Source organism: Hoplias malabaricus, chromosome 3 (genome assembly GCF_029633855.1).
Source record: "Hoplias malabaricus isolate fHopMal1 chromosome 3, fHopMal1.hap1, whole genome shotgun sequence".
In the NCBI taxonomy this organism is placed as follows: domain Eukaryota; kingdom Metazoa; phylum Chordata; class Actinopteri; order Characiformes; family Erythrinidae; genus Hoplias; species Hoplias malabaricus.
In genome coordinates this window covers 11,621,916-11,646,175 of record NC_089802.1, presented here as the reverse complement: position 1 = coordinate 11,646,175, position 24,260 = coordinate 11,621,916, and the positions used below count along the sequence as shown (strand labels likewise).

The 24,260-nt window shown below is 39.2% G+C and overlaps 1 protein-coding gene across 1 annotated transcript in view; it reads right to left on the bottom strand.

The window, feature by feature from the left end:
- The window catches only part of znf438 (zinc finger protein 438), a 57,784-nt gene extending 34,325 nt beyond the window's left edge, over positions 1-23,459 (bottom strand). The window contains exon 1 of the mRNA XM_066666644.1: positions 23,327-23,459. The gene's annotated coding sequence lies outside the window, so the exon portion shown is untranslated. The remainder of the gene's footprint in view (positions 1-23,326) is intronic.
- Between the last annotated feature and the right edge of the window lie 801 nt (positions 23,460-24,260).

Below are 24,260 nucleotides of genomic sequence, written 5' to 3'. Positions count from 1 at the left end.
ATAATTAAAAACATGTATCTTAACGTCACATTGCTTTTTCATGGTGAGAACAAGGTTATTTGTTGATTTGGAGGAATAAAAAAGAAAAGTAAACTGACAAGCAGCAAGAAATTTCTTTAAAATGTCTAGAAAAAGAAGAACAGGAAGCAAAGGATGGAAGGTACATTATTTGGCAATCGCACCAGGTGATAAAACAGTGGATGTGCTAGATAGACAGCATATAAAAATGTTTGTTAATCTGTCAGTCACCTGGGCAGATGGGGGAGCAGTGAACCCTGGTTTAGTGATGCTTCACGTAAGCAGAATGGATTCCAGCATATCCTCAGAGTGACATAATTTACTGGAATAAAACTTGGATGACTTCAAATATGTAGAGCTAATGCATTATGAGCGGAGCTGAGAGAGAGTACATTGGGGATTATATGCAGCGTGACGTTGGCGCACTCTTTTCAGCAGATGTCCCTTGTGATGGCAGAGAAAAGGTGGAGTGAATCAAGGGTTTGGTTCTTAGGATCTTTTATGTAGTTATTTAGGCCAGCACTGCATCTTCCCAAGTTCAACATGAAAGATACTGAGAATTTCAGCTGCCCAAGCAGAGGTTTCAGTATTTATAAAGCTTTGTATTCACATTAAAGCTTTGAATCACAACTTCAATAGTGAGTGCTGATTTGGGATCAGATGTTCTTTCAGACCATCTTCAAAGAGTAAGGGGGGGGAGAGAAGAGTGGGCGAGGGGGGACAAAAAGGCCCAAAAAAAAGCACTCCGATACAAAAAGGTTTGTAAATCTGGCCCGATGCATGTAAACAGATTGCTTATTCTTTGTGGCTGAGGGTTTCTGCCTTTGTGGCAAGGAGTACTCCAAGAGATCCAGATGTGGCTGTGGATCCTTTAAAGCCTCTTGAAAAACCTGAGTGCACCTCAGCAGGGTTCTTTAAATGTGTTTCCATGGAGCACGTGTTTCGCTGAGAAGTTCAGACAGTCTATGGCTTGTCCAGGACACAAGGAGATATTGTGGAGATTTATGTTTCAACATTTTTCAATGTGTTCAGTCAGGGGTCCACATGGGGCTATAGAGTAATCCACCCATCAAGACCAGGGGTTACATCATTCATCGAGGCATTATCTTCTACCTGGGCTGTCCTCCATGTTATTCCGTGCAGAAGCACAAATGTGAACTAAGGGGATGGCTTCAGTAGGATATGGAGGAGCAGAGGTGACTACATGATATACAACATATAAATCACTGACTTCATTTGCCATGTGGCCATGACCCACTGCAGATGATGTGAAAAATCACAACTGACTGTGTTACAGCAGCGCTAGCAGTGAAATGTTGACCACAGCTGGTCATTGTTGAAAGTTCCAGTCTGGGTCATGTGACCTGGTTTGAATTCAGAATGGAATCTGGAACTGAACCCTCCTTCATCTAATCCCACTCTGAGACCCTGAGACACTGAGATACACACAGACACTCTCAATAAAACATATAAGTTGGCTATGGCTCAAAATTCAATAATAAACGTAAGCAAAGTCATTTCAAGTAGTTTGAGGCATTCACTTTATTTTCCAAGACACCAAAGAAGGGGCCATCTTTGTTCATTTTGTATTAGAATTTCCGGTGAGACAGATAACCCCTTGACAAACAACCACAGCAGTAATAAGCATACAAACATTTTCTAGACTCTACATTTTCTAGATTTCCACTTTAACACTCGAGGCATCGAGTTTATCTAACTCACTGAGACTTGGAAGTACAGAGAGGTGCTCATGTGACCGCTGACAGGAACCCAGAGTGCCATCCCTCTCTGAGCTTCTATGGTGTCACTAGTTCTTTCCCTTATAGGGCTGTCCCGAATACCATTTTAGGGCTTCAGAGCTTCGGCCGGGATATTCGGTGAATATTCGAATATTCGGGGAGTAGGGTGGTGTATATTATTGTCATTAACAAAATCCACGTCCAACCCCTGCTTTAATAGCCTACTCACTAACTATGCTCGCTAACCTGCTAACTAGCTCGCTAACTAAGGGCACAGAGTATACTCAATTTAACCAGTTTGAGCAGAGGTGCTCTAATTTCAGGCACAAAGCTGACAAAATGAACTGCAGCATCGCCTCTCTTCATTGTAAATGTTGTTTTAGCATGTTAGGCTGTTTTATATGACTGAGATTTAGGCTTAATTTGCACAAAGACTTTTATGTTGATGAGCCTGAATATGGGTGGAGTGTGGAGAGCACAGTTTTTACCGTTAGAGCCTGAATGTGGTGGAGCTTTTCCTTTAACAATAAACTCGTTTAATATCCAAATTTAAAAATTAGAAACCGAATGCATACCCAATAAACAAATATTGGAATACCCGAATACTTGGAGCCAGCCCTATTGTTCAGAAAATCAGTGCCCGCTTTAAAATTAAGGCTTCACTGCGGTTCCCAGCAAGGCTCCGCTCACCAAGCCGTTCGCTAACCCGTGTGCTACACGGTCCCAATAAGCTTACACGAATAAACAAGAGATTTGTGGAGGTGTTCTAATCTGAGGTGCCAAGCTGACAAAACGAACGGTAGCTTTTTCAATGCTTCATTGTAAATAGGTTGCTGTAGCATGTTATGGTGTTTTAGGCTTTGTTCAAGACTTATGTTGACAAGGCTAAATACATGTGGAGTGGATGGTTGGATAGCCACATTTATCCAAAATAAATAAATAAAACGTTATCTGAATCTTAAAATCATAAACCGAATTCCTACCCAACAAATGAAAATCCAAATAGCCGACTATTCGGGGCAAGCCCTACTTCTTTAATGATTTTTTTTTTCTTTTCCAACTTAAATGTCTTTATAAGAGGCAGACATTTGCTTCACATTCTCAATAAACATAATCAAACGTGTATTTCCACTTTAAATGTGTTAATTTACAAGGCTAATAATGGCTTTATTCAGCAGCCTCTTATTTGAATTTTCGGTTCCACCTTGAATAAGCAGCAAAAGCGAGGCTGAATTTAGCTTTTGAAAAATAGGTCTCCTTTCTCAATATCTTTGTCTAAAACAAACAAACAAACAAACCAAAAACGTTATAGCTTTTATTCCACTTTTATTCGTCTTTCTTCATATAAAACAAACAAAAAAACAGATTTACACATTTAATACCACCTGTGTATTCAAGTTGTATTCTTGGTTGTACACCTTCATATTTTGAAAATGGTAAAATCAAGAAAAAAGGTTCTCTCTGGGACCTCTTTTGCATGGTTGTGCCTCTTAGTTATGAATGAATCTTTAAAAATATACTCTAGCCCATACTTTCCTCAAACCAACTGTAACGTTTCAGGCATCAGGCAGTGGATTTCTCTAAGCATTTCCCATCAAACCGCCCTGAATCACTCTCTGTTTACATCTTAACATATCATTAAACTTCAAAAATGTGTGTATTTTCCACGTTCACCGAACTGGACAGCCTTAAAGAACAAACCCGGTGATCTTTTAACAGATCTGCTGTTACAGACCAAGAAAAAATGAAAGTGAGAAAAGCGATTGAAAGAAAACAGCTGCACACGCTGAGGAGGCCAGAGAACACAAGGTGTGGTGAGAGGTCAAGTTAAGAGCAGAAGAAAGCACAAAAAATCCAAACTAGCCACAACAGGCAGGTGAGACCACTCTAAAGGCAGTGAGAACATATTTGTGTGTTTGTGAGAGAGTGAGTGAGAGAGAGAGAATGAAAATAGAAGAAAGAGCGAGAGAGAGAGAGAGAGAGAGGAAAGGTAAAGTCCAGATGAGGCAGCTGGGCTCTATTACTCCACACCGGCCCTCCTCCTCCTCCCTGCAGGAAATGAGCAATCATTTAGTAGTGACAGGTACATGCTGCACCTCACTATCTCTCCCCAAAACCCAGCAGATACTGAACCACAGCCGGCCCGCATTAACCTCCCAGACCACCACTCACTGCTCTCCAGCACCAGAGAGTGAGAGAGAGAGAGAGTGAGAAATGAAACATATTTTGAAAAAGAGAAAGAAGGAAATTGAGGCAGATTCAGAGAGAGAGAGAACTGAAATTGACTGGGGACCCAGTAGAGAGAAATAGATGGAGCAAGAGAGAGAAAGTGAGGACAAGAGACAAAAATAGGGCAGAGAAGAGAAAATTAATACAGTAACGTGAACCTACAATACTGTAACAGATGAAGTGTGTATCTGAGAGTTGGGGAAGGGTTAAAGTGGGTTGTAGATGTTTTCTCTTTTAGACGAGTCTCCTATGTGAAAGGCTGAACGTGGCTGATTTAAATGGGTGTTACTGTGCATCCAAGGCTAAATGTGCTGATCTATCCAGAGAGAGAAACTTTCCCTGAACTGACAGTACCCCATGCAGTGAGCTAACATTATACACATAACTTTGTCCTACTCTCTGCTCTGAGGTGACCTGAGGAGTGCACTGGTATGTCGGCCACATTCTGGAGTGGACTCAGTGAGATAATGTAATGTAAAATATAATCAATAAAGCTCAACTCAACAATCCCCATAATTTTACATAAATACCACAGAAGCAATATGTTCAGGGTTTTTTTTGTTTGTTTGTTTGGTTAACAGCAGTGAGATCAAAGGCAGGACTGGACAGACAGGGTTAAACATATATGAACCCGTAAGAGATTAAATTATTCAATTCTCAATAACTGGGTTTGTTATTTAAGGATTACTACGATTACTTAGGATTTAATTAAGTCAAGGTTTATTCCCCAGTTTTTGGTGCATTTTTGGTGCGTATTCATTTTAATTATCACTCGACAGTGAATGTCATTAGTTACTGTACTTACGTAGTTTATTGTGTATTATTGTGTATATTTTACTGGAGTATTTTTATTTTGGGCATATGCCAAGACAATGTTTATACAGTGTGTATACATACAAAACAAATTTATACACGTTCTTTCCATGTTTCAGCTAGTTTGTTTATAAACAAAGGCCTACAATTCTTAATTTTGTTTGTAACCTAACTTAAACTTAAACTTGTAACAAAGCTGCCAATAAATCATAAACTAAAATGGCTTTTTCGCAACACATAATTTCACAGCAATTTGGTTTACTTAATGGACAAAATTTGCCTTTACATCAGTGTTATATGCTGTATGTTACTTTTAATAGATATCAGTGTCAGAATAATTAATGACATTGTATTGAAATATTGGGGTACCAAGAGTGACTTTGAAGTATTTTTACCTAAAATGAGCTGTATCTTGTTACAAAAATAACATTAGAGCCATAGTAAATCAGTGTACTTTTGGTACTTAAGGCAAATACTTTTGTACTTTTACTGAAGTGAAAAACTAAATGGAGGACTTTTACTGAAGTTATATTTTACCTTGGCTATCTGTACTTCAGTACGTGATTTGTGTACTTTGTCCACCACTGTCACCCGGTAACAATGGCCTTAAAGAACCCGCTACACTTTGGAACAGCTCTGACTCACATCACACTTCACTGTGCCTTCCTTGAAAGTACAGATGAACTCCGCAAATCTGTAATTTATCAGAATCACAGAGAAATTATATTTATAATATAGATCTGAGAGAAAAGGCATTGTTTAAAAATGATATTTTTACATTTATTTTGTTATTCGAATATAACAAGTGAGGAGCTACCTCAGCTGCCTCTTCTGCCTGTATGTCTCTGATTAGCAGGACGTCTTTGGACCCATACTCAGCAATAATTTTAGGGGCCTGGGGGTTGTGGGTGACTGCCTGTGAGGAGTTGGTGTGTTCTCCCCGTGTCCACGTGGGTTTCCTCCAGGTGCTCCGGTTTCCTCCCACAGTCCAAAAAACACACGTTGGTAGGTGGATTGGCGACTCAAAAGTGTCCGTAGGTGTGAGTGTGTGAGTGAATATGTGTGTGTGTGTGTGTGTGTGTGTGTTGCCCTGTGAAGGACTGGCGCCCCCTCCAGGGTGTATTCCCGCCTTGTGCCCAATGATTCCAGGTAGGCTATGGACCCACCGCGACCCTGAACTGGATAAACGGTTACAGATAATGAATGGATGGATGAATGAATAAATTAATTGCCATTGTTTAGCTCTGGATGAGTGTGCCAAGTGAAGCATTGTTTTTTGTGCATACAGGTCAGTTTAGGGGTGTGATCTTTTCCAAATAATGTTTGAAAAAATACGACCTATATATATATAACCTGTCAGAAAATCTGATTTGGGAAAGTTTTACTTGCAGTGTGAACAAACAGACTAAGGCAGTGTCCTTCTAATGAAAAATTCATAATTATAACCACATTACATACTAATGCCAAAAGAGAAAAAAAAAAAACCTATACCACTGGAATAAGCTGAAATATATTCACAGACAGCTATATTAATGGAATGTTTATCATTTATTACACTGAATTACACCAAAAGAAAATTCACAGTGCAAGGTTCATTACAAACTGGCCTTACAGACAGACACCACATAAATCTCACCATGCAAAAATGGCCCCACATAAATAGGTTTTAATAATGTAGTTAGAAGCAGAATGCATTCGGATGCAGTCGCAGCCTGCTTATTCATGCATGCATCTGATTCACAGTGACGTAAATGTCCTGATTACAAGACTCAGAATCCATCTAAACAGCCTGAGCTTATCCAGCCTGGATAAAAAAAGAAGACTGTGTTCTAGAAATCTGTGTAAGGAGACATCTACAAAATGATTCACAATGTACAATAACAAAGACCTCTTTTTAGCCCCAGTTTATTTAGAATAACTATGGATGAGTTAGCACTTTGTATTGTTCAGTTGAAAGCCACATTAAATATATGATTATATATAGAAAGAGGGAACTGAAGCTCTGAAGTGATGGAGCACCATCCAATGCTTTTGGGATGAGTTTGTCTTTCAAAACCATTCATCCAACATCAACATCTGACTGAACTACTGTCCTTTTGGCTGAATGCAACCAAATCCTCACAGCCATGTTTCAGTATGCAGCGCGAATGTAGAGACTGTTACTGCAAATGCTGTAATAAAATGCTTTCCGTTTAATTCACACATTGATTAACTGCAATATATCTAGTTAAATCTCTCACATTCACCATAAAGTTCACCTCCAAAAGTCTATGTCTTCAGTTCTAAAGTGGCATGCATTATCCATAAATAAAACAAGCAAGGCTTACTTTTATTTAATTTAATTTGTTCTTCACATTGGCTTTAACAATGATGCAACAGCCTTGTTGCTCTATTCAGGGACTACACAGATTTGTTTAGCATACAGTGAATAATTCAAAAAGGGCCATCGTACTGTAATGGGCTCAAATGAAATCTGTATCAATACCTACACAAAGAAGGTTTACTACGCCTGCTCTCAGAATGCACTGCTGGTTTTATCAGGCCAGATATAACCAATATGGGAAGAGAAAAACAAGCCATTTGGAATGAAATCCAGTTCAACTGTGATCTTAAATCATTGGAAATTGGTTCTAAATAATCAGGTCTGTTTATGATCCTATTCCAGCAAGCCATGGTGAAATGAAAGGCTGTAAACTGGATCCCAGTATGCTGTACTGCATGCATTTCTTACCATAAAAATAAAAATACATCCACTGCATCATTTTGTTTTGTCTCTAACTAGGTGCTCCCTGTGGTTTGGAGCCCACTTCTTCCAAGATATTTAGCCTAGCTTCTCAGTCTGGATATCCTGTTACAGCACAACATGGAGTCATACTGTGGGCTGGCAGATTCATACATCAGTCAATGTAGTCTAAGCTCACACCTACTGGATTTTCTGAGTATTATTTTTATATGAATTGGCCTTTCAGAGATTTGCACGAATAAGGAATACAGAAATACTTCCAGGCTAGTTTTTATTTCAAGAAATCCTTCATTCTCTGCAATATTCAACAAGTCAACACTTAAATAGTCTCTGATAGGGTGTTTCCATGCATGCTTTTAACATGTGTTTATCAAATCTTTTCATACAAGGTAAAACAACTGTTCAAAGATAACAGGCTGACTAACTGAAGCCTAGGGCTGGCCAATTAATCAAATATTAATCAAAATTGACATTCAGAATTTGAATTGACATAATATTGTCTATATTGATTATTTTTATTCTGTTATGTCCCAACTGTGTGTTCATGTATTGTCCCTTTAAAACGACAATACTAAGCTGTAGTCATGTGATTCCGCCCCATGGAATCACATGGAAGCAACCTAAATGCCAAGGCCGACCAAGCGACTTGAGGAGCTCATACCACAGAAAAATGTAGCGTCTGTTGTTTGGACGTGCTGCGTTTTGACTATAATTAAGACAACACTGAACAAAAAGAAGTCAAATGTAGACGCTGAGGAAAAACAAAGAGGGACAAGCTCGCAGCAACATTAGGAAATATATCCCAGCTTTAATATTGGAGCATGTTTACAGTACAAGCCTCGTCACTGAACTATGAGTGTCAAAAAACAAAAACAAAATAATTGTTCATCAACCGTTAGCGTGGTAAAATGTACAATTAATCATTGCCCAGCCCTATTAAAGCCTAAAGAAGGTCATTTCTTTACCATATCTGACTCGAAAAAGGTGTATTGCACACAGTTCCTGTAAAGTCTACTGTTTATTAAGTCGAGGTTTGATGAAATGATGCTAAGTTATGCTAATGCTAGTAATCACATTGGCTAACATGGAAATGACCTTATAAAAAGGTACTTAAATTAGTACTTAATTATAAAATACAGAGCTCCTTGGGGGATTATTGCATTTACATAAAATCTCCTGTAATGTTTCATGTCTCTCTACAGTTTTGCCAGGATTGTCCATATACACACATTGTTTTCACTTTCATTATACCCACACTAAGGCAACATATACAGACACTGAGCACTCTGCGGATCCTCTGAGGCTATAACCCCATACACTTGTCGATATGGATCATCTTTAAGAAATATAATCCTGATGTTCAATTCCCCCATCCTGCTCTGCTCTACTCTACTGTCTCCCTCTCTCTATCACACACACACACACACACACACACACACACACACACACACACACACACACACACACACACACACACACACACACACACACACACACACACACACACACACACACACACACACACACACACACACACACACACACACACACACACACACACACACACACACACACACACACACACACACACACACACGATGGGGTGCCAGAATTTGTCGATAACTCCCATCACTCACATTAATGGGTAGAAGGTGGTGTGTGGTTCAAACGGACCTTTGAGCTGTAGGGGAGGGAACAACATTCCATAACTGCTAAACGATAGAGCCTACAAATCTCAGAGCCAGCTGACTTGGTGTGGAAACAGAGCTCACCACAAAGCTGCCATGGTCAGAGATTACGCAGAGGGCGGATAGCTGACTTGCTGTAGACATACTGGAGCCACCTTCTCCAGAACTTTAACACTAAACTGTTGCCATGAGTATATTCTCAATGAAAGACATATTTTACATTAAATGAGTCTTAAAGCTTACGTCAGTGTGGACATGAACACCTCAATCTATTCTCTACTACCTGCTTGTATATGTTTGCACATACAAGGTATTGTATCATTGTTTTGTGTCTAGTGTGTTAGCTCTGGGGTTTCTACAGAACTAAACAGGCATTTTTCATTTTACCTGGTGAGACTGTGAGCTGGAGTATGCGTATTATTATTAATAGTGGTGGGCGATATTGCCCTAAATTAATTCATGATATTTCAGGGTATTTTGGCACCAATGATATTGTGATATGACAAAACACTGAAATATACTTTTATTAATTTCAAGAACATAAATATTATATTAAATATACAGGGGGTCCTCGACTTACGACGTTGATCCGTTCCTACTTCGCGTCGTAAACCGATTTTCGGTGTAAGTCGGAACATACGTACTTACTGTACGTAAATAATATACTGTAAGCACTTATCCTATCCTAACACCTATCCTCCTCGATCACGAGCCGTGTAACTGTGTATTCTTCCGCCGCGCACATAAATGGGAGATGTGTCGTAACCACGAAACATCGTAACCCAGGACCTCCTGTATAGTCATATCATTAAAACGTTATTTGTTTTACAACAAATGTAAAATTTCAAATATTCAGAAGTGGTGACAAAATATAATCTGTAAACATTAGCTTAATTTGAACAGTAAATTGCCAAGATTCTGATTTTGTATTTAAAATAAAAGTAGCATAAATATCTACCACACAACAAAAGTGCAGAAAATTTAGTGTGAATAAAAACAGCAGACGTAAACAATTATACAAAAAGTAACCAGCTTCACAGTATACAACAAAACAAATACAGAATAGTCGCTGTGTTGAGTCAGTGGAGAACATCTGCTTGAGTCAGAGCTCATTGGCTGTTGAACTTTTCTCAACTGGGTGCTTCCCCTCGAGGTGGTGAAACACATTTTGTTTGTTATAGGCCTCTTCATTTCTTATATAATCCAATGCTTTAATGTATACCTGATATTTTGTAAACAAACCACCTCCACTCCCCTTTATTTTGGAGTAAATTCCTTCACCTCAGAGCCACAATGACATCATTGGGTAAACAACTCAGTATATCATTATTATCACAATAATGATTGTTTTTTAATCGAGCCTTAAGAGTTAAGCGCACAAAGGAGCAATGTCTAACATGTTTACAATTTCTAATTTTACAACCTGTATAATAGCAGATAAAAAACGTATTGTGTCCAGAAATTCTGAGTGTTGGCTCAAATGCTAAAGACAACACTGCAAGAGATCCGGGTAAAACAAAGCCTATCTAAACAGTACTTTCCACTGAAACCAACCTGAGTTTACAAGAGAAAACAGATTGTAATTTTATGTCTTAGATATCGAAGTTCAAGAATACTGAGTAGAAACTTTAGGGTTTAATGCACTACACTCTCCTCTCTGTAGCTCTTGTTAACAAACGTTCCCATCCGTCAAAACTGTAATATAAGAAATGGCAGAGCCATTCGCAACGCGAGTGTACACGTTTATGGGAGTGCATGCCATGGCAGTAAGAGGTTGTGATGTGAGCCCAGGGCCGTCTAAGTTCTTGAAACAAAACATCCGAAGGTGGGCAAAGAAATACAAGTAAGCTCACCCTAATTTCCCTCTACCACACAACCACACTGAGAACAGCTGATTCATATAGGAGTCAGCTCATTAAGACAGGGAAGGAGGCATATGAACAAAAAAGGCAAAAAAGCTAAAGGACAGAACAGATAGAAGGGGAGATAGAGATTTATAAAATGGTAAAAACTACAGAGTTATCGCACCAAAAAAGGTTTTTTTCTTCATAGTATATAAAAAAATTATGACAAAACAATTTGTTAAAAAACTTAACCCCTGACTTCTGTAAGTATACCTCAAACAAGTTAACCTCTTTGTTAGAGCACAATATTATGCACTTTATTGCAGTCACACAACTCCAGGGACCTGGAGGTTGTGGGTTCGATTCCCGCTCCGGGTGACTGTCTGTGAGAAGTTTGGCGTATTCTCCCCGTGTCCCCATGGGTTTCCTCCGGGTGCTCCGGTTTCCTCCCACAGTCCAAAAACACACGTTGGTAGGTGGATTGGCGACTCAAAGGTGTCTGTAGGTGTGTGCGTGTTGCCCGGTGAAGGACTGGCGCCCCCTCCAGGGTGTATTCCCGCCTTGTGCCCAATGATTCCAGGTAGGCTCTGGACCCACCGCAACCCTGAACTGGATAAAGGTTACAGATAATGAATGAATAAATGAATGAATGAATGAATGAATTATGCACTTTAGTCACTCAGTATTGAGGGTGAAAAAAAATAAAATAGATAACATACAGGATCACCAGGCACAATTCTCAAAATGCAAATTAGTCCAGAGTTTAAAGAAACTGTTTAAAAACCTAAAGGAGCTGTGGGACTTGGATAATGGAAAATATGCCCGCAACAAGAGAGCTGTTGGATGAAACAATGCAAAAGATTATAAAACTTTGTGGAGTGTGGCAAAGATGTTGAATGCTCCCAGTCTAACATTTGATGCAAAAATAAACAAATGGTAAGGTTATAAAAGAAAAGCATACCAGTAGATCAGGAAACATGTCAAAGCATCGCATCAGGACAGAAAACTACAATCAGCACGTATTGAAATTAGAAAATGCACACAGGATTCAGTGACAAAGCTACAGGAATCATCTGAATTAAATCATCACAATTAGAACTAGAGAAGATTATCACCTCCGCAAACTGTACAACTTGCACACTTGATGCAATTCCCACAAAGTTGCTCAAAGAAGTACTACCAGCTATTATTGATCCTCTTTTAACTATAGTAAACTCATCGCTTAGTCTGGGCCATGTACCCAAAGCTTTTAAACTAGCAGTTATTAAGCCTATGATCAAGAAACCAAATCTTGATGCTAGTACACTGTCTAATTACAGGCCTATTTCTAATTTGCCATTTCTGTCTAAGATCTTAGAAAAAGCTGTGGCCCAACAACTTAGTTCATATCTACATAAGAATCATATATATGAAAAATTCCAATCTGGATTCAGGCAACATCATAGTACAGAGACAGCTCTAGTCAAGATAACAAATGATCTTCTTCTTGCCTCTGATCAAGGCCACGTATCCCTGTTGGTGCTTCTTGACCTAAGCGCAGCCTTCGAAACAATAGACCACAATATTCTCATAGAAAGGTTAGAAAACATGGTTGGAATCACAGGGACAGCCCTATTATGGTTTAAATCTTACTTAACGGAACGTTATCAATTCGTAAAAGTAAACAATCTAAATTCAAATTATTCTAAAGTAAGATTTGGAATTCCACAAGGCTCTATTTTAGGACCATTATTATTTACATTATACATGTTACCGCTAGGCACAGTTATAAGAAACCATGACATTAACTTTCACTGTTACGCAGACGACACACAATTGTATATTTCAGCCAAGCCCGATGACAAACACAGATTAAAGAAAATAGAGGACTGTGTAAAAGACGTGAAAGGCTGGATGTTGCGTAATTTCCTCCTCCTAAACAGCAACAAAACAGAGGTCCTGCTTTTGGGTCCAAAAGTGACAAGAAATAAATTATCAGACTTAATTTTAAATCTAGCTAACTTTCCAGTTAAACCTGGTTCAGCAGCAAAAAATCTTGGTGTCATAATTGACCCGGATTTATCATTTGATCAACACATAGGTAGTATCACTAGGACAGCTTTTTTACATCTTCGCAATATTGCTAAGATTAGAAATGCCTTATCCCTCCAGGACGCAGAAACATTAGTACATGCCTTTATTACTTCAAGGCTTGACTACTGTAACGCACTACTGTCAGGATGCACCAGCAGCAATTTAAGAAAACTTCAACTAGTTCAAAATGCTGCAGCTAGGGTCCTCACTAAAACTAGAAAATTTGAACATATCAGCCCAGTTTTATCATCACTTCATTGGCTGCCTGTTAAATTCCGCATTGACTACAAAATTTTGTTATTAACATATAAAGCTCTACATGGGCTTGCTCCTGAATATCTTCAAGATACAATTTCCTATTATGAGCCCCCACGTTCACTCAGATCACAGAATACTGGATTTTTAAATGTTCCCAGAATTCAGAAGGCCTCAGCTGGGGGAAGAGCCTTTTCTTATAAAGCCCCCCAACTCTGGAATGATCTTCCAGAAAATGTTCGGGACTCAGACACAGTCGCAATCTTCAAATGTAGGCTAAAAACTCATTTGTTTAGTTTATCATTTGGTAGCTAATGCTCCCCCATAGATAAAGGCGGCAGATCCGGGGGGTCCATGGACACAGGGAATTATAGTAAACTGAGAGGCTGGTGCTGTCGTCCCGCCGTTTCTCGCGATCACTCAGGTTTGTTGACGGTGGAGCGGAGGGATGCCAGTGTTTCAGGATGCTCCCGTGTCTGTGTGTCCTCCTGGTTCTCTCCTTTTAGTTAATGCTGTCATAGTCAGATCTGCCGGAGTCATTAGCCACACTCTGGAAATTTTCATATTTTCTACTTTACAAACACAAAACAGTTCAAAACTAATTCCATCCCTTTACATCTTTCCGAGTAAACGACTGCCCACCTGTCTGTCTGGACACTGATGGATGACTGTCGAGATCCTCCTCCACGCTTCAGACCAGCTGCCCACGCTCCAGCAACCACCAAGTGCCTTGAAGCTGTCCCTACACTGAAGTTCTCATGGACTACTAACTATCATCACCAGTAGATTGACCAGAGGAGGATGGGTCACCCCTTGTGAGCCTTGGTTCCTCCCAAGGTTTCTTCCTCAGCTGGGGGAGTTTTTCCTTGCCACTGTCGCCCCTGGCTTGCTCACTTGAGGGTTTTACATTTGTCTTTACATTTCATGTCAAATCTTGTCTTACTGGAATTCTGTGAAGCTGCTTTGTGACAACATCAGTTGTGAAAAGCGCTATATAAATAAATTTGATTTGATTTGATTTGAATTAAATGGAATTTAGGTCAGATTTGAAAAGCCAAACCAGCACTAGCACTTGAAAGGAAGAAAACAAGGTAAGAGGACTAAAGGGAAGCAGTCATGTATTTTGGATGACTGGATAAAAGTGGTATTCAGTGATGAATCACTCATCTGCTTTGGAAGGAAATGATGCTGGAGCATTTGTCTGGTGTTGCTCTAATGAAACATATAACTTTAACAAATATAACATGAAACAATCAAATTTCCCAAATGATTCATCATATGGGGTTGCGTGGCAGGTAAAGAGGAGTCAATAAACAGGTGTATGTTGAATTGTTATTCATATTCCATGAATAGTAAACACTTTTAATGATGTGTGAAGTCAGATGATAATGCATCTCTCCAGAGCTAAGAGTGTTAAAGCATTTCTTCAGAAAAGCACAATGACATGACCAGCAAAACGTCTGGATTTCAAGTTTTGAAAGTTTAAGGTGGATAAGGTGGATTTAAAACATTGGTTCATGACAAGGCCTCAAAGCAGAAAGCTGATTTATCAATGACTGTTTGAGAAAGTTGGAAGCAGCTTAAATGTAGAACATTTTTCATAAGTGCCTCAAATAATTAATTAATTTCATCATAAATACCCTAGGAGTAACAAAATAATAATAGTGGGTTTTTTTGGCATGGCAGCGTAGCAGGTAGTGTCACAGTCACACAGTTCCAGGGACCTGGGTGACTGTCTGTGAGGAGTGTGGTGTGTTCTCCCTGTGTCTGCGTGGGTTTCCTCCAGGTGACTGTGAGGAGTGTGTTGTGTTCTCCCTGTGTCTGCGTGGGTTTCCTCCGGGTGACTGTCTGTGAGGAGTGTGTTGTGTTCTCCCTGTGTCTGCGTGGGTTCGCTCCGGGTGACTGTCTGTGAGGAGTGTGGTGTGTTCTCCCTGTGTCTGCGTGGGTTTCCTCCAGGTGACTGTCTGTGAGGAGTGTGGTGTGTTCTCCCTGTGTCTGTGGGGGTTTCCTCCGGGTGACTGTCCGTGAGGAGTGTGGTGTGTTCTCCCTGTGTCTGCGGGGGTTTCCTCCGGGTGACTGTCTGTGAGGAGTGTGGTGTATCTGCTAATCCTGCCATAATTGTAAACGTAATTGAAAATGGAGTAAAACAGCACTAAGATAATGATAAAATGAAAAATTATTATACAAATGGGATGGTGGTTCAAATATAAATATTTAAATGACATGAGAGTGAGAGAAAGGGAGACAAGAGAAGGGTCCGGCACTAAGGTTCACATGCAGCATCCACATTATGTATGAACCAGCCTTCACTCAGCTACTCTCACCTGTGGGCAATCTACCAACCAACGTGTGTTTTGGGATTAGGAGAAATAAACCAGAGCACACACCGAGACGAGGAGAAAACACCAAATTCCTCACACACACCCAGTGACCTTTACACATCCATTTTAATTTTTAAATTAAAACTACATAAAATCTCCCTATGCCTAATGTACATCCAGTAAAAACAGGTCTGGAAATACAAGTAAACCACATACACATCTATTATCCTGTTAAAACAACCTGCAGGTCCAGCTCAAACATTCCGCTCCTAAAAGTTTGGAGGTTGTATTAGTCCTGATTCTGCTTCAAGGGAAGAGGCTAGCAGATGGAGTAGTCACTACCAAGGTATTTAGCAGTTTCCTGTCTCAGTCACTGTGTTTGGCTCCTTCCTGTCTGATACAACTTCACTCTGCACCAGCAGGTGAAGTGTTTATGGGAAGAAACTTCACAGCACGCCCAACAGATTCATTTCAACCATTGCATTATGTCACAAACATCTGAACTACATCTACTTCTGGGCAATCAAGAAACGAGATGGTTTTATCTGAATAAAGGCAACATCTGGAACTAATGGCTCACTTTGATGTGAGAGAGGTCATGTGACCAACAGAAAGGAACAGTGTTTGGTGGGAACCGTGTTTAGCTGCTTTCTTTACTCTGACACAAACATCAGCTGTGTTTTGGTACTAAAGCCCTTGGTTTGTCCTCACATTTCTGATCCGTTTTAATTTCAGCGTGTTTCCTGTAGGCCGTTCCACTTGCTTTGTGCTAAATGCCTGCCTTGCAGTGACTCAGGATTAAAATTTCCTGTCTCAACTTTTCAAGACCATTATTTCATTAGGACTCTCAACCAACCTGGCCTGCTAGAAGGTTGCTGAGAAGTTTCGTACATGTTCCTCGGAAGTGCAATTTAGCATTCACCAGACCATTACCACAACCACTCTCTCTCCTGCCCCATGTCTCCACCAGCATTTATAATTTACACCTTTATGCATTTTCCTTGTTCAAGGTGGGGTTTTCTTTTACTATGTACATCAAGGTATGTTTTTGCTGAACAAAGAGATGCTAGGCCTTGTCTTTCTGAAGCAGAAGGTAGATTGCAGTCCGTTTTCAAAAGGGCTGCTTTGTCTAAGAGTGGCCTGAACAAGAACGAATCCTCATAGGCATGATGAGGTCTCATTGAGTCAGAACACATGAAATTAGTAAGACACCCAGTAGTAACTCTAGAAATCGAATATTCTTGGGGAGTGTCCATCAAGAAGAGAATATTTCACCATATGTTAACATGTGTATGACAGTATGGTGTCAGGCACAGTGGGTGTGAAGCTTAAATAAAGGAGCGGGGTACGATAAGGCTGTAACATTGCCATGATCACAGGTGAGAGTAAACGCCCACTCTTGCTGTGCGGTCAAATTCCTATAAAGGAAAAAACAAGACAATGCAAGATGACCCCTTAACACTTCACATGGAGGAGGAGAGTGGAAATTTTGAAGTTCTACAATAACCTAAGCTTCACTGAACAAAAGGAGGTGAATTGCTTATAAAATATGCAAGCCTACGTGTTCATATATTTACTTTGGCCAGAGGGTTGCACCTTGCAGCAGAGTGTTACGACCTTAAAACAAAGACATTTGTTCTGCATATGTGCAGGAACTCTGAGTAATTAAACAGAGTTTTCTGCACAGGTTTGATTTCTAATTGAGGCCTGGGCATGTTTTACTGACTTCACAAAATAAGCTGCCACTTACCAGATCACAAACAATCCACAAAATAAGAAAGACCCAGTGATAGGATAGAAGGAATGTCAAAGAAAGTAATGTCTGTATGTCTCTCAGTCTCTGGATTGGTTTGTGTACATACGAATACATGTGTATATATATATATATATATGTATATGTTTGTGTGTGTGTGTGTGTGTGTGTGTGTGTGTGTGTGTGTGTGTGTGTGTGTGTATGTGTGTAGTGACGCTGAGATTGTGATTGACCGGAAATGTTAAATAAGCATCTGTGCTATTTTTTTTTTTTTAAGAAAAAAATAAAAGCCTCTCTCTCCCTCTCCTTCACCACATGTGAAACCACACAACGTCTTTTCACCAGCCAAGATAAACCTCAACATCCTCCAAAACGACAGTGTGTATTTCTCCACAGTGTGACGCAGCTTTACTGTATTATATTCAGTAATCTTTTGCACAGACATGAGCAAAGTGCTTCGAATGCCAACGTTCAAGCCACAATCATTCTTGAGAAATTTACCAATACATTTACCATGTTTGTAGACATGCCTAAATGTAAATACTGCAAATTATTACAGTGACACGTTTAAATATTAAACAAAATTTGCAATTTATTTCATGTTTGTTGCACTCTTGGCCTATATGCCATTCATGGGGCACAACATATTTTCATTAAGAAGGCCTTCATTAAAAAAAATATCCAAAGAAACAGTACCATAATATATAGTAGCCTCAACAGCACATATTAAAGGCTAAGCACCAGCTCTATGAAAGTGTCAAACAAATAAATACAGTGGAATTTGAGTTCCTAACTTGTGTTTATTGATAGTCAGAAAACATGCTATTTCTTACTAATTCAAGGAATAAGGTTTAAAAGACCGTTGGTCGGTCCCCACACCCCCCAACGGTGTTCGGAAACTCTAATAGGCATCTCGCCTGTGACGTAGATGGTGGACAACAACTCTAGAAGCTGCACTTAATTTAATGCAAAATGACGAAAAGGTGTGTTGTTTTTGGCTGCAATCATTCAATGTACAGTGGGACATCTGTGCACAAATGGCCCAAAGATCCCAAAATATCCAGAAAATGGACTAAATTTGTCAACTTTAAACGGGCACTTTGGAAAGGACCATCCGCTCACTCCGTTATCTGTAGCTCATTTCACTGGCGCTTTTCCAACAATATGGGCATGTAAGGAAACCAACGAAAGGTGTTCAAGAGCCTCTGTAACATGGAGGTAAACAGGGTAAGTACACTTACTTCGCCTGTTTTAGTTGGTGTTAGTTAACGTTAGCTTGACTTGCTAAACTCGGTGGCTCAGATTATACTCGGCTACGTAGCTGCATTACGGAGGTTTATAGTGTCGGATGAATTCGAGTTCGACTTTGATCACATTTACAAGAATAACGGTACCTCTAAATTTGAGTTAAGCTTATTGCTAGGCTATTGTCATGAATAATGTTGGTTATTTAGCTAGATACTGTCATAACAGTCAGTCATAACGGTGTTTTACCGCGGCGTTGTTTAGCTGTTGTCCACCAGTGACGTCACGGTTGCGTTCAAGAATTTCCGTAGCGAGTTCGGGTTTTTCCATCAATTTAATAAAATTGTCAGTTTTAAAGCAAATTAAGCATGCTGTTTTCATTTTAATACATACTTATTAAAACATATATATATATATATATGTCAGTAACTAAAATAATGTGAAATATTCATGGAGGTCCATTAAGTGGTGCTAAGCCTTTAAAGTGCATATCCATACAGATATAACACACACAATCTAAGAAACGTGTCTACCCTCATACTGAGGAATCCCCAGGCCATCGCAACTAAAACCATGGATGATATCAAAGTTGAATTGTAGTGTTGTCATCTAATTTTTTAATCATCTAATTTAATTATTGTAGTGTTGTCAGATCTAACATAAGAATTACAGTGACTTGTATGAGAACCATGCTTCCTGGGTACCTTGTAACATCTGGTTTTGTCTTAGAACAGTGTGTCTTTGCATTATCATACATTTAGAAATAATGAAAGTATGTAAATGTTTGGTGTTTCACAAATGTATGCAAATTCATTACAGTTTTCTGACATTTATTTTGCTACCACCCCTCCAGCTGCCGTTACAAATACAAGTGTTATTACACCCCAGGCAATTTCCAGGGTAATAGCTGAAGAATTCTTCATATAACAACAAATAATAAGCTTTAATGCTTTAGAATATACAGCGAAGCTTTCACTTCTCAAAGTTTTTTGCTGAATATGTTCTTAAGTCTGTATGATATTGCTCACCTAACACACAATGAAGGGGATGAATTACATTAGTTGAGAATATAGTTTTCCAGATAAAGAGAATAAAACAGATGTCTCACAAGGACAGGTTATTGGACAATGACTGTAAATACGGGCACAGATCACAGTCTAGTCCAAGACTAAGCATAATCCACTGCCACTAAAGCCATGTTCTATACCAGAATTTGCTGGTGCCATATCCTTCAACATGTTTTTTTCCTCTGTTGGACTTGGAACACATTGTTTTCAAAATCAGACTCAATTTTGCAAAAGTACTTTGCCTAAGCGTTGCAAAATCTGGAAAAACATAATAAACGTTGTGCTAAGTCATTTCTTGTTGAGTGTCCAGAGACATGTATTGCTACACTGGGAAATTTGCAGTTACAAATTACACACCATTGGCAACCTGAAGCACACAGAGAATATTAACTCCTGAAGGTTTAATAACACTAATCCACTGAAGAAATACCAAAGAAGCAGCCAACAAATGAATTTATCCTGTAGGCTAACTTTTAGAACCTACATATACCGTAGAATAAATATCATTACTATTTTTGTTGCAAGGCTTAAGCTGTGTTACATTCCCATCAAGTAATGAATAGCACTCAATCACTGAACTACTGATGTCCAGTTTAATTTCAAGACTGTAAGTAAGGGATGTAAGATAAATAGTGTATAAACATCTCAGAAACATGCGCCTGTACAGCGGTTTCCATCCAGATTTTTTGCTGCTGCTAACAGTGTCCTGGAATGATACATTTTCTAAAGAAATGAGATAGCTATAGTTATATATTTGTGACTCAAGCCTTGTTTAAATCCAATATTTGACTCCCAGGTGATTCCCAACTCTGTATACAGTGTTCAGTTCAGAACTTTGAGATTGTTTAATGCAGCTTTGGGGCAAATAACAAAAGAGTATTTCAGTGCCCCCCCTCTTTGCTGAACAAAAGGGGGGGTGCTCTGTCACAGGGTTTAACTTACCTGCACTAGAACTATTTTTTTTTTTACTTTTTTCCATCAGGTTTATAACATTCAGAGTACGGCTGGACAATAATTCGATATCAATATATAATCGCAATGTAAAATGTGTCAATAACAACAATATGATTTTTTATAGACATTTTTAATATTTCAATATACATTATTTACAGCCACTGTCACTGATTTTAAGTCCTTAGCAGTTTACTGTGGCTTTTTTATTGTTCTTATAAATATTATAATTTTATTAAATATATATTGTGATATTAATTTTGGCCATAATTGTCCAGCTCTAGTCCAGAAGAAACTTTACATTTAAAGAATTCAGGAGACCAGAGCAAATTACAAGACTGGTTTGTGTTTGGTTTGAGTTTATATTGCGGCTCGTACAAATAGATTAGAGTCTTAAATTATTTTAATTAAAAAATAAATAAATAAATAAATATATCAGTCTTGCATTTACATACACTCAGATGGAAAGCACAGTGGATAAAATAGCTACTCTGCAGGGAGGCAGAATTAATAAATGCATAATACAATTTCTTCTACATTAAGATGCACCCACTGCTGACACAAGTGTTCAGGACACAGTAAAATATCCATATAACTGTATTGCCAATAGAATGGAACATTCTGGAACTGTATAAAATCTGAAGTGACAATGAACAATGCCTAAAGAGCACTGAAGGAATACCACACAATACTTTTGGGATGAGTGGGAACAATATTTACAATCCAAAGTTAACCAGCAAACATAAGACTATTACTGGTCATGTTGATGAATGCAACCAAATCCTCACAGCAATGTGCTAACCACTAACATAAAGACTTACCAGAAGCAACGAGGCTGTTGCTCCCACAGAGTTTGCCGCAGTAGAGCAAAGAGCACGTATTATTCGAGTGATAGATCATTCTCAGTGCTGCAGTGACAATAATATGGTGGTGTTGTTCCTGCACAGGTTGGGTTAGACATCATTGAGTTCTACATCATCGGTCACAGGATACTGTTGGTTGGTCTGTGGTTGGTGCACTATTCTGAGCTTTAAAAACTCCACCAGCATTGCTGTTCCTGATCAGTGTCATTACAAGGCAGAAACAAGGATGTCATTTTAATGTTTTTGCTGATTGGCGTATTCATTTATCTACTTATTTAGCCTACAGCAGTTTAAGTTCTGTTCATTAACAAATATGGGTTGTATTTGGAAAAAATGTTGGATGAGAAGAGGGGCATATCAGAGTTAGCCCAGAAATGTTAAGCTTAAAGTGCAATGCAAGTTGTTCAACAGAAGGGTCCTGCTCCTTTACTGGTCAAGCTAGTACCTGAATTACAATCAATGCCCAGGTGAATTAGTCAAAGCAACCTCCAACAGGGGCGGCACGGTGGCGCAACAGGTAGTGTCGCAGTCACACAGCTCCAGGGGCCTGGAGGTTGTGGGTTCGATTCCCGCTCCGGGTGACTGTCTGTGAGGAGTTGGTGTGTTCTCCCCGTGTCCGCGTGGGTTTCCTCCGGGTGCTCCGGTTTCCTCCCACAGTCCAAAAACACACGTTGCAGGTGGATTGGCGACTCGAAAGTGTCCGTAGGTGTGAGTGTGTGAGTGAATGTGTGTCTGTGTTGCCCTGTGAAGGACTGGCGCCCCCTCCAGGGTGTATTCCTGCCTTGCGCCCAATGATTCCAGGTAGGCTCTGGACCCCCGCGACCCTAAATTGGACAAGCGGTTACAGATAATGGATGGATGGATGGAACCTCCAACAGACAAACAAGCAAACCATAAGGACAGTGAACTCTATAATCAGAGAGCAGTGTTTCAAGCAGGATTTGTCTGGCGTATAATGCATTGCTGCTGGTGATAAAGCTTAAACTTTTACCTTTTTTCAATCATTTTCCTCATATTTTACAGTTAATTTGTACTAAATAAAAATTAAATAAATGTCACCTAGTGCACCTTTAACAAGAAATCCTGCTTTGGGAATTCAACCAGGTGTCTACAGACTTTTGAACATATAGTGTTTGTTTTTTATGGAACATACAGCAGGATTCTACCATTCTAATACTATATTAAAGCTTCTTTCACTTGTAGCTTTACATGGATGCAAAATCATGATTTTTAAGCATGTTAGGTGGTAGACACGTGTAAATAAACACTGCAGGGATATTTAAGGGAATGTAGAAGCTGTCTGCGGCGTTCAAAACTTTGTGTATAAAGTAAAAACAGTTTACTGCGCTGTGTTGTTGTTGTGGCCTATGCTTTCACTGCTCGTTCCCATTGGTCCAAAACACCGCCATAAAATAAGCTCCATCTCAAATGGCTCCTTACCCCCTACGTAGTGCACTATATATACCACTAAATAACGGCCTCCACACAAAATAACGCATTCTAGATTCATCAGGACGCAATTGATACGAATACAAATACGTGCGACTCTCTGTTTGTAAGTAAGTAAAAGTCCTAGTTTCGTGACCTCTGTAGTGCACTTTGTAGGGAGCAGGGAGCTATTTGACATACGGCCATGACTCAAAAACGGAAAGCCCATTGGGTTTGATTTTCTGCAGGAACGACTACATCTAGCAACGAATGAAACTGAACATCTTTTCGCTCACCTTTCAGAACATGTCCTCCGGCTCTCTCAGGGGCGTCTCGTTGACCTTAACGCACGCAACATGCTCATTTCTCCTCAACAACGACAGATCTTCACAACTGTTTCTCTACAGCCATTTTGAGCCAGACCACGAGACGCGGTCCGTGGGGGAGGACGCTAAAGTGTTTGTTCTTAGTAAATTAACTCCACAATACAATTTTACAAAAAGAAACATCAAAAAGACAAAACTTCATACTGTAATATATATGGCTTCTTTTTATAACCCGTAAAAAAGCCTATACATAAGAAGAGGCAACATAACCATTTAACGCTTCACCCCGCTCCACACAGAATGGTAGGGCTTAAGCAACATCGGGTCAACTTCTTGAATACAGCCAATCAGCTACCTAGAAATTTAAGCAATCCAATCAGATACTTCTAGAAATATCAAGCGTGCCCGCCCCCCCCCCTTTCACTAGCACTACATTAAATGCAATACAACAGGCCATTAACAGGTCATGAAGGGTTGGAGCATGGAGTGGAGATATGCAGAGCTCCCGTTAAGTTTATATCTGTGTGTGGGAATATGTGAGAAGTTACGAGCAAATTAAATCAAGTTGCTTATAACTCACAATTGTTGATTTAAGACTCGATAACTACATTTTCTTATGTTTTTGTTGTGTAAAAGATATAAAGATATATAATATATCTTTATATAATATATATATATATATATATATATATATATATATATATATATATATATATATATATAAGAGATATAAAATATAACCTGGTTAAATTCACAGGATGCACCTCACTTCAAACAATTTCTACATAGATGCAAAACATTTTCTCATAGAAATGCAACGAACACACTGTTTTTAATGTTACAATGAATTGTTCCTCCAAGTACAAAGACATGTATTTTGGGGGTTGGCCTTTGAAAATGTCTC